Consider the following 12534-nt stretch of genomic DNA (forward strand, 5'->3'; position numbering starts at 1 on the left):
GTTGTGTGCAGTGCAGCCAGAGTAGTTGCTTTGACTGTGTCAGTGAAAGGCCCCTCATAGGAAGAAGGGGGGCTGCTTTCTATGTTATACAGTGTGTGTTATATCACCAGTGCCAGTTGCATGTGGTGAGCTGCCAGAGTCTGGGATCAGACAGAATCTGCAGCAAGAGATCTTCTGCATGCAGGGACTAGGCTAGAGGTATACCCCCAGGGCCCAGTTAGTCCCCTGAGACACTGTAGAGGAATAACTGTATGTTATAGGGACTGCCTTAAGACAGGGACTCCTTCACCATACTCAGAGAGAAAGAGGAATGCTGCATGACAGTGCCTGGCTGTCAGTACAGCGTGTAGCAGGAAGAGTGCCTGACTCCATAGCAGAGACTGTGGTAAAGGATCATTCCAAACTATGTACTCGGGTTTCATATATACCATATAAATGATTAACTAACACAAGGTCGGTCAATCATCCAAAAGAAAGGACATTTTAATGGTGCACTCCAAGGCTAATTTTTTCATTCTCCATAAGTGAATACAACAAGGGAAATATGTGAATTTGTGAATAAAAAAATACAAAGATAAATCTTAAAATAACACGGGGTGCGGTTAACTCTATGTTAAATGGCTGCCGTGATGTAACTTGTGTGCCAATCTTAATATATAACCCACACTTGCCACATATCTTCGTATCTCAGAATATCTACAATATGGTCATAATATTAGAGCTACACAGTAGTTAAATCCTTCCACAGAATAACAGAATAATTATTTTATATCACTCTATATTGCTGCAATAGAACAAAGAGCAAACTTCTGTTTACTCTAATGACAACACCTAGAGCCAAAATAATTATGGATTACCTTTGTGTGAAACAATTTGTGCTAACTATATGACCACCAATTGTTAAATCATACTGCCACATTGATCACATAGATAAGATGTCCTTTATACTTTTTGATGAACCCTCTGCCTTGATTCCATTGGAGTGATGATTAACCTTGACTTTATCTGCATATGTATTTCCATTTTTATGACCATAACTAGATTTTTTTGGTGCTTTCCCTTATATATCTGTTTTTTATTTGTAGGGGCAATAGGATGTAATGTGTCAGCTTGTCAAGATACTTAAACCTCATATACTAGATACCTCACACATGTTGAATTTACTTAATGATGTTGTTTGGGATAGTCAATATTATTTGGTCACTTGCAACGTCACCTCACTATATACGGTGTTTGAGCACGAACACGGTTGCACAGCAGCTAAATATTTTTGGGAATTAGAAGGTCTTTACACTGAGTCACATATTGATTTTTTAATCACATTAATTAAATTCACACTCACAACTTTTTTTGATTTAATGAAGAATTGTTTTTGCAAATAAAGGGCACGGCAATGGGTCCAGGTTTGCACCGAGCTATACAAATCTCCTTATGGGGATGTGGGAAAATCAAACCATCTGGTCCCAGCATGAGTTCGGTGCAAACCTGGTGCTCTGAACACATTATGTGGATGATATATTTTTCATTCGGCAAGGGGATCACAAAACGTTATTATTATTTTTGATTATATTAATCACAACCCATATACTCTTCAATTCACGCATAAATTTAGTGCCTCGAGTTTGGAGTTTCTTGACTTGCTCATATACATAGAGGATGGTAACATATGCACAAAAACTTATCACAAACCTGTAAGTTGTCTCAACTATATTTAGGCAGATAGCAACCATCTCATCAAAAGCTTGACAATATCCCACAAGGGGAACTTAGGAGAATTGAACATAACTGCTCTAATAACAGCAAGCAACAGCAATTCACATAGATAAGAGCAAACATGGGTTCTTAGATAATGAGTAGTTTATTGCCTGTACAGCATAGAGTATGATTCATACACGAAAGTCAATCAGAGACTCTGCCAAGGGGCGTTCCAAGCAGGCTTTACATACACTTATCATTTTCATTGTCTAACATAGTTTGCTAGTCAGAATATAATGACTACTCCCTATTCTAAACCTATCATCTTAAAGGTCACTTAAAGCAAGTAAAAACTGGGTTAAAACAGCTCAGTACAGCAACAAGGTATGTAAGGATACATTTGATCTATAATTCAGCAGCTATACAGAATTGTTATTATCACTATACTTCTGGGCATTGAGCCATAAGCCTGGCCTTGAGTGTCTACTGCGACCGAAACTCAAACTGGCAACAAGCACATACTTTCCCACATAAATGAATTCAGGAACACAGCATGAGACATAACAAGACAGAGACACAGAAAATACCCGGGCGCTCTCTAAAGTAATGAAGGAAGTACCTACTTGAGGGAAATAATATCACCCTTTTGGTTTGGTGTTTCCTCCTATGGCTCAACCCCACCAGGATCTATTCAGGATCCTCAATATGAACAGAAAAACAAAAAAGGTTGGGGAGCACAGTGTGGACAATAAAACCTTTTATACATACATCGTACAGCAGATGCTAATGCCAATTATAGACTAAAGGGACATACAGCACTGTATGGCACGGCACCCCAAACTCACCTTACCAAACTTGATACCCTCTTCAATTCAATATGCTGTTTCGTCATCCAATGCAACTACGACACACATCACTTTGAAATACTCAAAGAACTAGATTGGTCATCACTTGAGTGTAGGCGCAAAGTTCATTTTTCCTGTCTTGCCTTCAAATACTTTCTGGGCAAGCTACCCCCTATCTGAACAAGCTCCTCACCCCTATCACATGCAGCACTTATCACCTGAGATCTGACTCCAAAAGACTGTTCACAGTCCCAAGGTTCAACAGTATCCGGCCGTTCCTCCTTCTCTTACCGTGCACCCCAAAACTGGAACAATCTACCGGAGACTCACAGCCACCACCAGTCTAAGTTCTTTCAAAACTAAAGCTGTCTCACATTTTAATCTGGTCTGTAACTGTTACATACGCCAATAACATATATTATCTCTAACTGTGCATGCAATGTCTTGTATATAATGTATACCCTGCTCACTTACTGTAACCATGTTTTTGTCATCATAACTGTGCCCAGGACATACTTGAAAACGAGAAGAAACTCTCAATAAATTACTTCCTGGTAAAACATTTTTTAAAATAAATAAATTAACCCGTTGAGTGCCCCCGGGACGTAGCTATTACGTAATTGGGGCCCGGCACTCTGGTGCTGCGGCCTATATGGCACTTAAATGGTTAAACCATGGGTGGATGTATAATATACAAGTTCTACTGGGGAAAAAAAAGCTTAGATGATTTGTCTAGGTTTATATGAGAGAGATATCGTTATTGTGTTTAGAACAGTGTTTGATAGCACTAAAAACTCCAACACTTCTTCAGCACTTCGGCGTTAATGTGTAAGCAAAATCTTACCTAGGGTATGGTCATTAACATAGTAGAGGCCCCTCTTGCAGTGAATTGTATACATTAGGCCACAGAGCATAACTGAGGTTAAGTGGCAGAATAGATAACAAGCTGTGTTGTTATAAACTGTAAATTATTGGCCTCTGTCCCGCACAGAATAAGGAATGTACTGTCAGTGTTTCATTTCTTGAGCACTGAAGAACTCCGAACGTAATATATGTGTGTGAGGTTTTGGTGATCTGAATATCATATCATCAACATATATATATGTACGGACTTGGCTTGAAATCTTCATCTTTGGGACATTAAGCACATTATGAATGACCCCATAGCACCCACCGTGGTTATTGCAAAGCGGTTTACAGTAGATACAGTTAACGAAAGTGAATGAATTGAGTACTTTACCATCCCATGCACGGTCTATCTTATTTCAGAACACCTGGGCCGTTAAGGCCCCTTCATAACATCCTCTGATCAGATTTACAGAGCTCGGATAGGATTGTTTTGCAAGAGACGGTGGACTTTGTAGTGTGACAGGAATAAATAAGTATGTGTTCTGTCCTGAAGATATGCAAATGAGCATATAACTTATTCAAGTTTTTTTCCCCCGGCACTGTAACCTTATCCTGGGAATTTCTGGAACAACAATCAGCTCTGGAATAACTTGTATTAAATATGGTTCGTTACGTAATAAGGTACACCAGTGCATCTGACCGATGACCACTGTAGCCAGAGATGTCTCCTATTATTTTATATTAGGGTTACCGCTTGATCCCAGCGAGATGCTAATCCAGTCCACATTATGAAATTAGGTTAGGGAATTTCAAAACCTGAACTAATTTCCTTTTTAATATTGTTGTAGTGTTGATGGGTGGCGGCAACTGTGGCCTTTATCAACCAACCGCACTTCAAAACCTGGTGTCAATGGGAATCCTTGGGGAATCAGAAACCCCAGTCCACAGTAATTTTACCTGAGGGTTGGCAGGGTCCCACCTTCTGTATGTAACGGGTTTTCTGGACTGGCCTGACCCACCCAATCTCATATTGGCCCCTGTGGTCTAACCAGTCCCCATTACAGTGTGATGTCTGGTGGTGCACCTGTTGGTAACAGGACTCCTGAGTCTCCCGCATGATGGTGTGTGGGGATTTGCCCGCCAGACAAGCAGCTGAGGTAGTGTGCTGAGTCCTACCTATATCCAGTGCAGCGCCTCCACCTCATCAGGATCCCGGCGTCCGCTTGGGGATGAGTCTGATGAGGAACTCCTCTGTGGTGCTTCTCTCTGTGCAATAACTCCACACTTGCACACGAGAGTGTCTTTAATCAGGATCATCTTTATTAGTACGGTGGGCCAGCTGCCCTCCACAATGGGGTGTATTCAGCCTCCCATGTTCACCGCACTTCCCTTTGAAAGGTATCTCTTCCCTTAATTGGTGGGTTCCCTATCTCCCCTTCAGGGAGATAGTCCCTATGCCAGGTCTCTGGTCACAGTCTTATAAGCTGTCTCCTCTCAAGCCTGCACTCAGACTTGCTCCTTGTCTCATAGCTCTTACATAACACTCCAACAGCTTTTCTCTGTCTGCCTTGTGCTGCCAGACTCACAGCTCTGCATCAGACTACTGCAACAATGTTGCAGACCTCCATGTGCCTCTTACTGAACAGAGGCAGCACAACAACAGGAACTCAACTAACTTTAGACAGTGCTGTGTCTTATATCACCTAGGAACAGGCACATCTCTGATGTCACTAACCGTGGACACACAGCATGTTGTCAGTTCCTATGGGACATATGACACCTCACCAGGGTGTGAGGGCAAACCTCCATGATAACTGCTGGCATGCCCATAACTTACCAGGCCTTACTGTCAGCAGGAGAGATGACTGCAGCCATTTTACAGCATGGTTACATGTATAACAAGGTTTTTGTTACTGATATGTCAGTCATTCTCACTCGCTGCCTGGAGCCAGAATGGCCATTGGATGTGGAGGCCACAGACATTCCTCCACTGAATGGGTCACACACTGTAAGTTCTATGTACGAAGATGAAAAACGGCTGCTACTACGAGAGTTAATTTGACATTGAGACCCTTATTTACTAAGTGGGGCTATTCCATAAGACCACTTCCAGCACCAGAACATATCAAAGGGTGCATTGAAATGAATACACCGTAATGTGTGATCCAATGCTGGAAAGGTTTTGTGGCATAACCCCACTTAGTAAATATAGTCCTAAGGGGGTTATGCACAAAACAGTGATAAGTGTTTTTAAGTGAGATACAGTCAGTGCTTTTTGGCGCAATTTATGGCAATTTTTTTAGCAATGACTGTGTTTTGATGATGGAAAGCCTTTAAAGCCCGATACTGCAGTGTTATCACTGCTTTGTGAATCGCGCTGCACGCACTATTGAGAAATAAAGGCATCTATCTCACTTAAAAACACTTATCACTGCTTTGTGCATAACCCCCTAAGTCTCTTGAATCAAGGTATTTTTTTACCAACTTGGGTCAGTCAACAATTTCAAGAGTGGTCACACGCAGCCAAAGCAGGAACTCTGAGTAAATGACACTAGACATAGGGCCTGCCCAAGTATACAACCTAATCTCGCTGCCAGGCACGCAATAAGATAAAATAACTTGCTCAAGGTCACAACGAGCTGATACTGAGATTTGAACCAGATTTGCCCACTTGACAAGCAGTAACATTACCAATGCCCTGCTCCTTGTATACAGTGCTATGTACAGCTCAGATCAATATCAACCTTAACGTTCTCTGTTGAAAAATCCCCTTCACTAACTATAATTTATTTCTACATCGAACCTAAGAGACTTCTGGCGGGGGTCCAACTTGCTGGACGGGCCCTCCTCTGCACCATGCCAGGGACAGGTGTCCTCCCCCTGTTGGCGGCCCATGGATAGTGAGATTTGAACCCGGTTCACCCGTTTCAAAGGCAGTGAGTGACATTACCGCTGAGCTAATCTTTCAGCCTCTAGATGCCAATCAAGCGCAATTTTTAAATAAAAAACTTGATTTGTGTGTAGACACAATTCGGTAGCTGTCATACCCGTTCCCTTCTTCATTCAGATCAAATTGTCTATGGGGTATGTCTAAAGGTATGGAAAAATGCATCTAGACCAGGGGTGGCAAACTTCAGTCCTCAAGGGCTACCAACAGGTCAGGTTTTAAGGCTATCCCTGCCTCAGCGCAGGTAGCTCAATCAGTGGCTCAGTCTTCGAATGAGGCACTGATTGAGCCACCTGTGCTGAAGCAGGGATATCCTGAAAACCTGACCTGTTGGTGGCCATTAAGGATTGGAGTTGGCCACCCCCTGATCTAAACACATACAGATGTGGCCAACGTTATTGAAACCCGTGGCACACTGCAACTGGGGACATACCTACCGGGCCAGCTGGAGAAGCGGCCATTGTTTAGAGTCAGCCATGCAAGAAAGGGGCAGGGCTATCGCGCTATTTCACCCCAGAGGGAGTGTGCCACAGTTTGTAATACTGTCTTTCGTCCTCCAACCCTATTGTTCTGCGCTATGGAATATGTTGGCACGTTATAAATAAATGATAATACTACTGTTAGCCACATCATCCCCGCTCCCCCCCAATGCATGTAGGTGCAGCGTCCCTCCCCATGTATATGCTATGACCAATCGGCATATGACATTTTAAAGTGTGTATTTGCTGTCGTTCACTGTCCCTCTTTGGCAGGCCCTTTCTTGTACTCCTAGCCAGTTCCTTTATCAACAGCTTCCCTGCCATTTATTGGTAAATTCCTAAAAAAAAAAAGGATTATAAACTACATATGTCAGAGAGTAGGTTGAGAAATCTTCTGCCTTCTGCAGGTGTCGTGCAATTAACCGCTGCTAAAAAAGGCTTAGTTTTATATGCATGGGACCATGGTGACAAAATTGACCTTTCTTGCCATTAAAGTAATGATTAGAGAAGCATTTGGGGCAGTGCTATAGAAATATATATATATATATATATATATATATATATATATATACATACATAAAAGAGCTTACTAGAATCAGAAATTGTAATGCAATATATAAAACTTTTCATCTGCCATGTGTTTTTGCATCCACATTCTTCACCAAATCTGAGTTAGGATTTAGGACTAACTAATGTTATTGCTGCTAATGTGAGTAATGCTATCTCTAACTCTGCTGTGGGGGGGCAGGGGGGGTAAGGAGGTGGTGGGACCCAATGTTCAGGGGGTATGTGCCACAACTAGACCACACTAGGTCTGTGCAAAAGGAGGGCAGCGAGATAGACCACTGGTGGGAAGAAGGGAATATACCCGTGGGCCCATTACCATTATGATTGATTACAGCAGGAGATGTGCTGCATAATGAGGCGGGAGGTATATAGAGCAGGAACTGTACTGCAACCGGGTGAAAGGTTCTCTTGGACAGGAGGAACCCGTTATGTAAAACATGTTATTGCCTTGTTTTCCTATGTGTCTTGTAATTCTGTGGGCCGGCTCAATTATTAGTGGTACATAATTATGCTCGTCATGCGGGGTCATGAGGAGATTTTTCACCAGAGGGAGGATCGCGACTAGTGCCCCTGGCTATTGCCTTCCACTGGCCTCAACACTATAAGTCCTGATAGGAACAGGCACTGTTGGGGTTAAACTCCTGCGCAGGGCCTAGCCTGCAGTTGCAGCCTGGATGGGTACTGTGTTGCCATACCTATGGGCAGGCCTAAACCGGCAGTTTGAGTGTCATACCTGGGGAGCTTACTGACTGGGTCACATGTATATGGTGTGATGCCTGTCAGTATCTGGACCTGCCCTGTTATGGGGCAGGGTTACAAGCCCTTCCCACGGGTATAAAAGCTGACACTCCACCAAATTGAGAGTGTGTGGTTGGTGTGTGTCTTCCCTCCCTCAGAGGAGTGGGAGTGTTCCCTTCATCCCATCAGGGGATGAGGAATTTAGGAGGGATGCTTGGGGCCTCAAGCCCTGGGTATCTGGTCCATGGATTGTGGAGGATGCCATACAGTGTACAGAATAAAGATGCAGTTGTACCAACTATACTGTGTAGTCTTTGGAAGCGAAAGAGTTGCCTATGGGGACCATTCTGCTGCCAGGATCCTCATGGGATAGAGGTGCTGCACCCTAAGGAGGAAAAGTGTGCCTTGTTGCTACTCCCACACAACACCAGCGGAGCCCTCAGGCCTTCTGTAAGACCGCAGGTGAGCTAACAGCACCAGAGCACACCAGGTAGCTGCCATATCTCCCATAGGAGTGGGGAGGAGGGGGGGGGGGGGACAGGTGCTTCACAAGTAAGCCCAGTCAACCCTATCGAAGGCTTTCTCTACACCCAGCAATAGCAGCATTGCTGGGGTTCTGGTAGAGTTAACAACGTGCACCAGATCAACCACTCTCCTAATATTGTCCAGAACTTGTCGGTTTGGTATTAAACTAACTTGGTTTGGATGTATAAGCTGGGGAAGAAATGTATTAAGCCTGATAGCCAAGACCTTCGCCAGCAAGAGGAGAGTGCTTCTGCCACCGGCACGGTCCGGGCCCCTCTCATGCCGGTGTGCACCGGAAGCTGAGCCCAGTGTCAGAGGCTCAGCGTGGGACAGACGGTGAGGGGGGCCTGCAGCTGGGGAGAGCTGGACGCGGCGGCAACAACGAGAAGACCGGCAGGTGGGCAAAGAAATTCGGCCTGGCCAGAGGTCAGGCCCAACTACTTTGTCCGTCCGCGGGGCACCCTGCAGCCACCGGGCCCGGGACACTTGTCCTAGCCCCCCCCCGTCGGCAGCCCTGGGTCTGGGAGGCTTAATGTGCGAGCCACCTCAGACGGGAGGCTGCTCCCGCGCGCATCTATGTAGATTTCCATTGTAGTTTAATCACCACTAAACTATGATGTGCGATTCTATTAGTGCTATTACAAATAATCACATGAGATAAATCAACTGTTTAAACAACGTTACATTTTTTAATTAAGATCCAGATAGCATATAATAACTTTGGTAGTTAAGGCCTTCAACTTTCGAGGCAACCAGCAATAAGGTACTGCTAGTACTACTAGTACTGTTTACTCAATGAGTTACAGATTCTGTAGTATAAGAACAGATCAAGTACATCATCAATGCAGTATACTTATAGTCCAGGTGAGTTCGGCGTCAAGGACGCTCTGGTGGTCTTTTATTGTTTAGGCACAAGATTCCAGGCTCTATGTCAGGTGTCTGGGTCCGGCTCTCTCGGTGCAGGGAAGTGGTTGTCTTTTTATAAGAAGGTGGGGAAGCTTGGTTCATTGCTTTCTTTTGCAGATTTAGGTTTTTGAGAATTGCTTCGCCTTCCTGGGTCATCCTTGCCATGTGTGTGTGTGCCCGTCACGGGTGACAATATAGACAGAAGGGAAAAACCCCTCCTATATGTCTCTTTAGGTGTTTCTTAGTACGATGGTGATGTATCTTATATCTTAGTGTCTCCCAGTGTAGTAAGGGAGATTTCCTGAAAGATCTCTAGGTTGACTCCTACGTATGTGATTTTATCTTGAAGTCTGGCCTCCTTCGAGCGAAAGAAGTGGATTCTTATTAAGACATCACAGGGTGGTTCACCTAGTTTTTGCTTTTCTCTGAGTGGTCTATGAGCTCTGTCCAGTTGGAGGGAATCTGGCTCTACGGTACTTCCGGCACTAGTTGAGAGAACAAACACATTAGATACAGATAAAGTACATCAACTGTGTCTGGTTTGCCCCTTAATCTTAGGTTGTTGCGTCTAAATCTATTTTCGAGATCATCACTTTTTTTTCTTGCATAGATTGCTATTCTGGTTACATAGTTACATAGTAGATGAGGTTGAAAAAAGACATACGTCCATCAAGATCAACCTACTGTATGCAAAATGTAGACGACAGATACTTTATCTGACTGAAGGGACCATTGACAATATAAACACGAAACGGAAATGAATGAGAGCATTATACCAGCGTTGTTATATACAAAGATGACGGTATAAAGCTAAAATGAACAGTGTTTGCACATCACATTCATTTTAATATTTAGAACCTTTTATTTTGTGCTTTTTGGAGGGCAAAGTCAGTGATGAGGTCTTCAAATGATCAGCTACGAAGTTTGTCACTTTCGATGCACATGATGCTTAGGGTAATATTTAAATGAAAATGTCCATATTTAGAGAGTCTGCTTTTCCCCTATATCTTCTTTAATGACCATCCGATTTGAAAACTTGAAATACATGAATTATTTTTCTATTTTCGAGGCCCCTCATATTATGAGACTCTAAAAGTGCAGCTCAATTAGCTTATGCGTAAGTCTGGCACTGGTTATAAGCTCCTGGGTAGAAAAAAAAATAGTGTATATTATATTTTCTGTGATATAAAGAGTATAAGTGTACATTTTCACAACAATGAGCTACATTTGGAAAGCTATTAAATATACAGTACCTCAAAGCAGCAATCCCGATCAAAGGCTTATCTTTTTTGCTTAGGTATCTGAATCAGGGAGCAAGTAGTCATGCAGAAGTCCTACATTCCAGGATGATATACAGTACAATTACAGAGAGGGCATACACCCTTCTTCAAAATGGCCATCAGTCAACTTCCTGCTGACAAACCAATCTGTAAGTATGAGTGATGTCATCGCTCATATGTACTGATTGGCTGCTGGCAGCTTCCTGTCTGTGGCAATGTTTTCCCATCCAGGCATCGCAGGGGACAATGTTTCATGAGGTGCCCCAGTATAAGAATGATGCTTGTCTTGTACTGGGACACCACAAGGTTCAAATAACGTGAAATAAAATTTAGCAACACGGATTGCTGCTTTCAATTCTGAACCAACATTGAAATGGAAAAGAAGTTCCAGCAATGATCGAGTTGTATTACACTTCAATACTACTCCAATACTAGTTTGTTTTCGGCTTTGTTCTGGCCAGGTACATTCCAATTCTCCCTCCAATTTGGGTGATTCCCATAACATTTTCACTCTACAGTCCTTAAGATGAGACCATTTTTTTTTAAATTATTAAAACCACCTGAAAATATTGGGTCTCAACCACATGAGGGCAAAACCAAGATGGCAGATGCTTTCTGTTGACCAGATTTTCCCTAAAATTAAATTACACATAGGCTACTCAATTATCGTAATACCCTATTTTGGCCATATGCAGAATGTTACTGTCCAACGTTCCTAAGAAGTTTCTGGCTCCATTTACTTGCTCGGAAAGATATGCGCTCGATTCAGTTGAATGATGGAGAAATCTTCCCGGTCAAGTTGGAGACAGCTTACCAGCGTATTGAGTAATGGTCTTTGTCTTTGCAGTGAGGGCAGAGGACAATAGTAAAGTCTGTGCATCCTGAATTGATTAAAACATACTTTTTCAAGCGAATTATTGTCCAAATTATGTGGATAACCCTAGAAAAAGACCAAAAAGCCATGTTAAGTATACCCTTGAGAATACCCACTATTTTTCAGGCTTTACTACTTTTCATTGGGCCAGCAAAGCTCTTCAAAGGGGTGGCAGACTATTGAGGCCACAACAAAAGACACAAAGACAAACGGAGTCGGCGCACTATGTATAGGCAATATAAATTTATATCATAAAAATATTCCACAAATGTGGATAACAACAGTTACAATAATCAAAGAATATAAAGGAAAAATTAACTTACAATCTATCTAAAAGGCTGCTGAGGTATAACCGGGAGATCTGGAGGTGGGATCCAAAGAAGTAGATGTAAAGCAGGTCCGGACCGATGCCCCGTTGGTCGCGTTCTCCTGTCTCCATCGGTACACCTCTCAGCGGACGAAGTACGTTGTACAAAACGCGTAGAGGTCACGAGCTGAGAGGTGTACCAGTGGAGAAAGGAGAACGCAACCTGAGAAAGGAGAACGCAACCAACGGGCATCGGTCTGGACCCGCTTTACATCTATTCCTTTGGATCCCACCTCCGTATCTCCCGGCTATACCTCAGCAGCCTTTTAGCTGGATTGTAAGCTAATTTTTCATTATATTGTTTGATTATTGTAATTGTTGTTATCCACATTAGTGGAATATTTTTTATGATATAAATTTATATTGCCTATACTTAGTGCGCCCTCTCTGTTTGTCTTTGTGTCTTTTGCTGTGTGAGCCCCCTTTGGGAGCGGAATCAGCTGAAATGTTTTGAGTTGAGCT

This window comes from Ascaphus truei, chromosome 21 (genome assembly GCF_040206685.1).
Source record: "Ascaphus truei isolate aAscTru1 chromosome 21, aAscTru1.hap1, whole genome shotgun sequence".
NCBI classification, from domain to species: domain Eukaryota; kingdom Metazoa; phylum Chordata; class Amphibia; order Anura; family Ascaphidae; genus Ascaphus; species Ascaphus truei.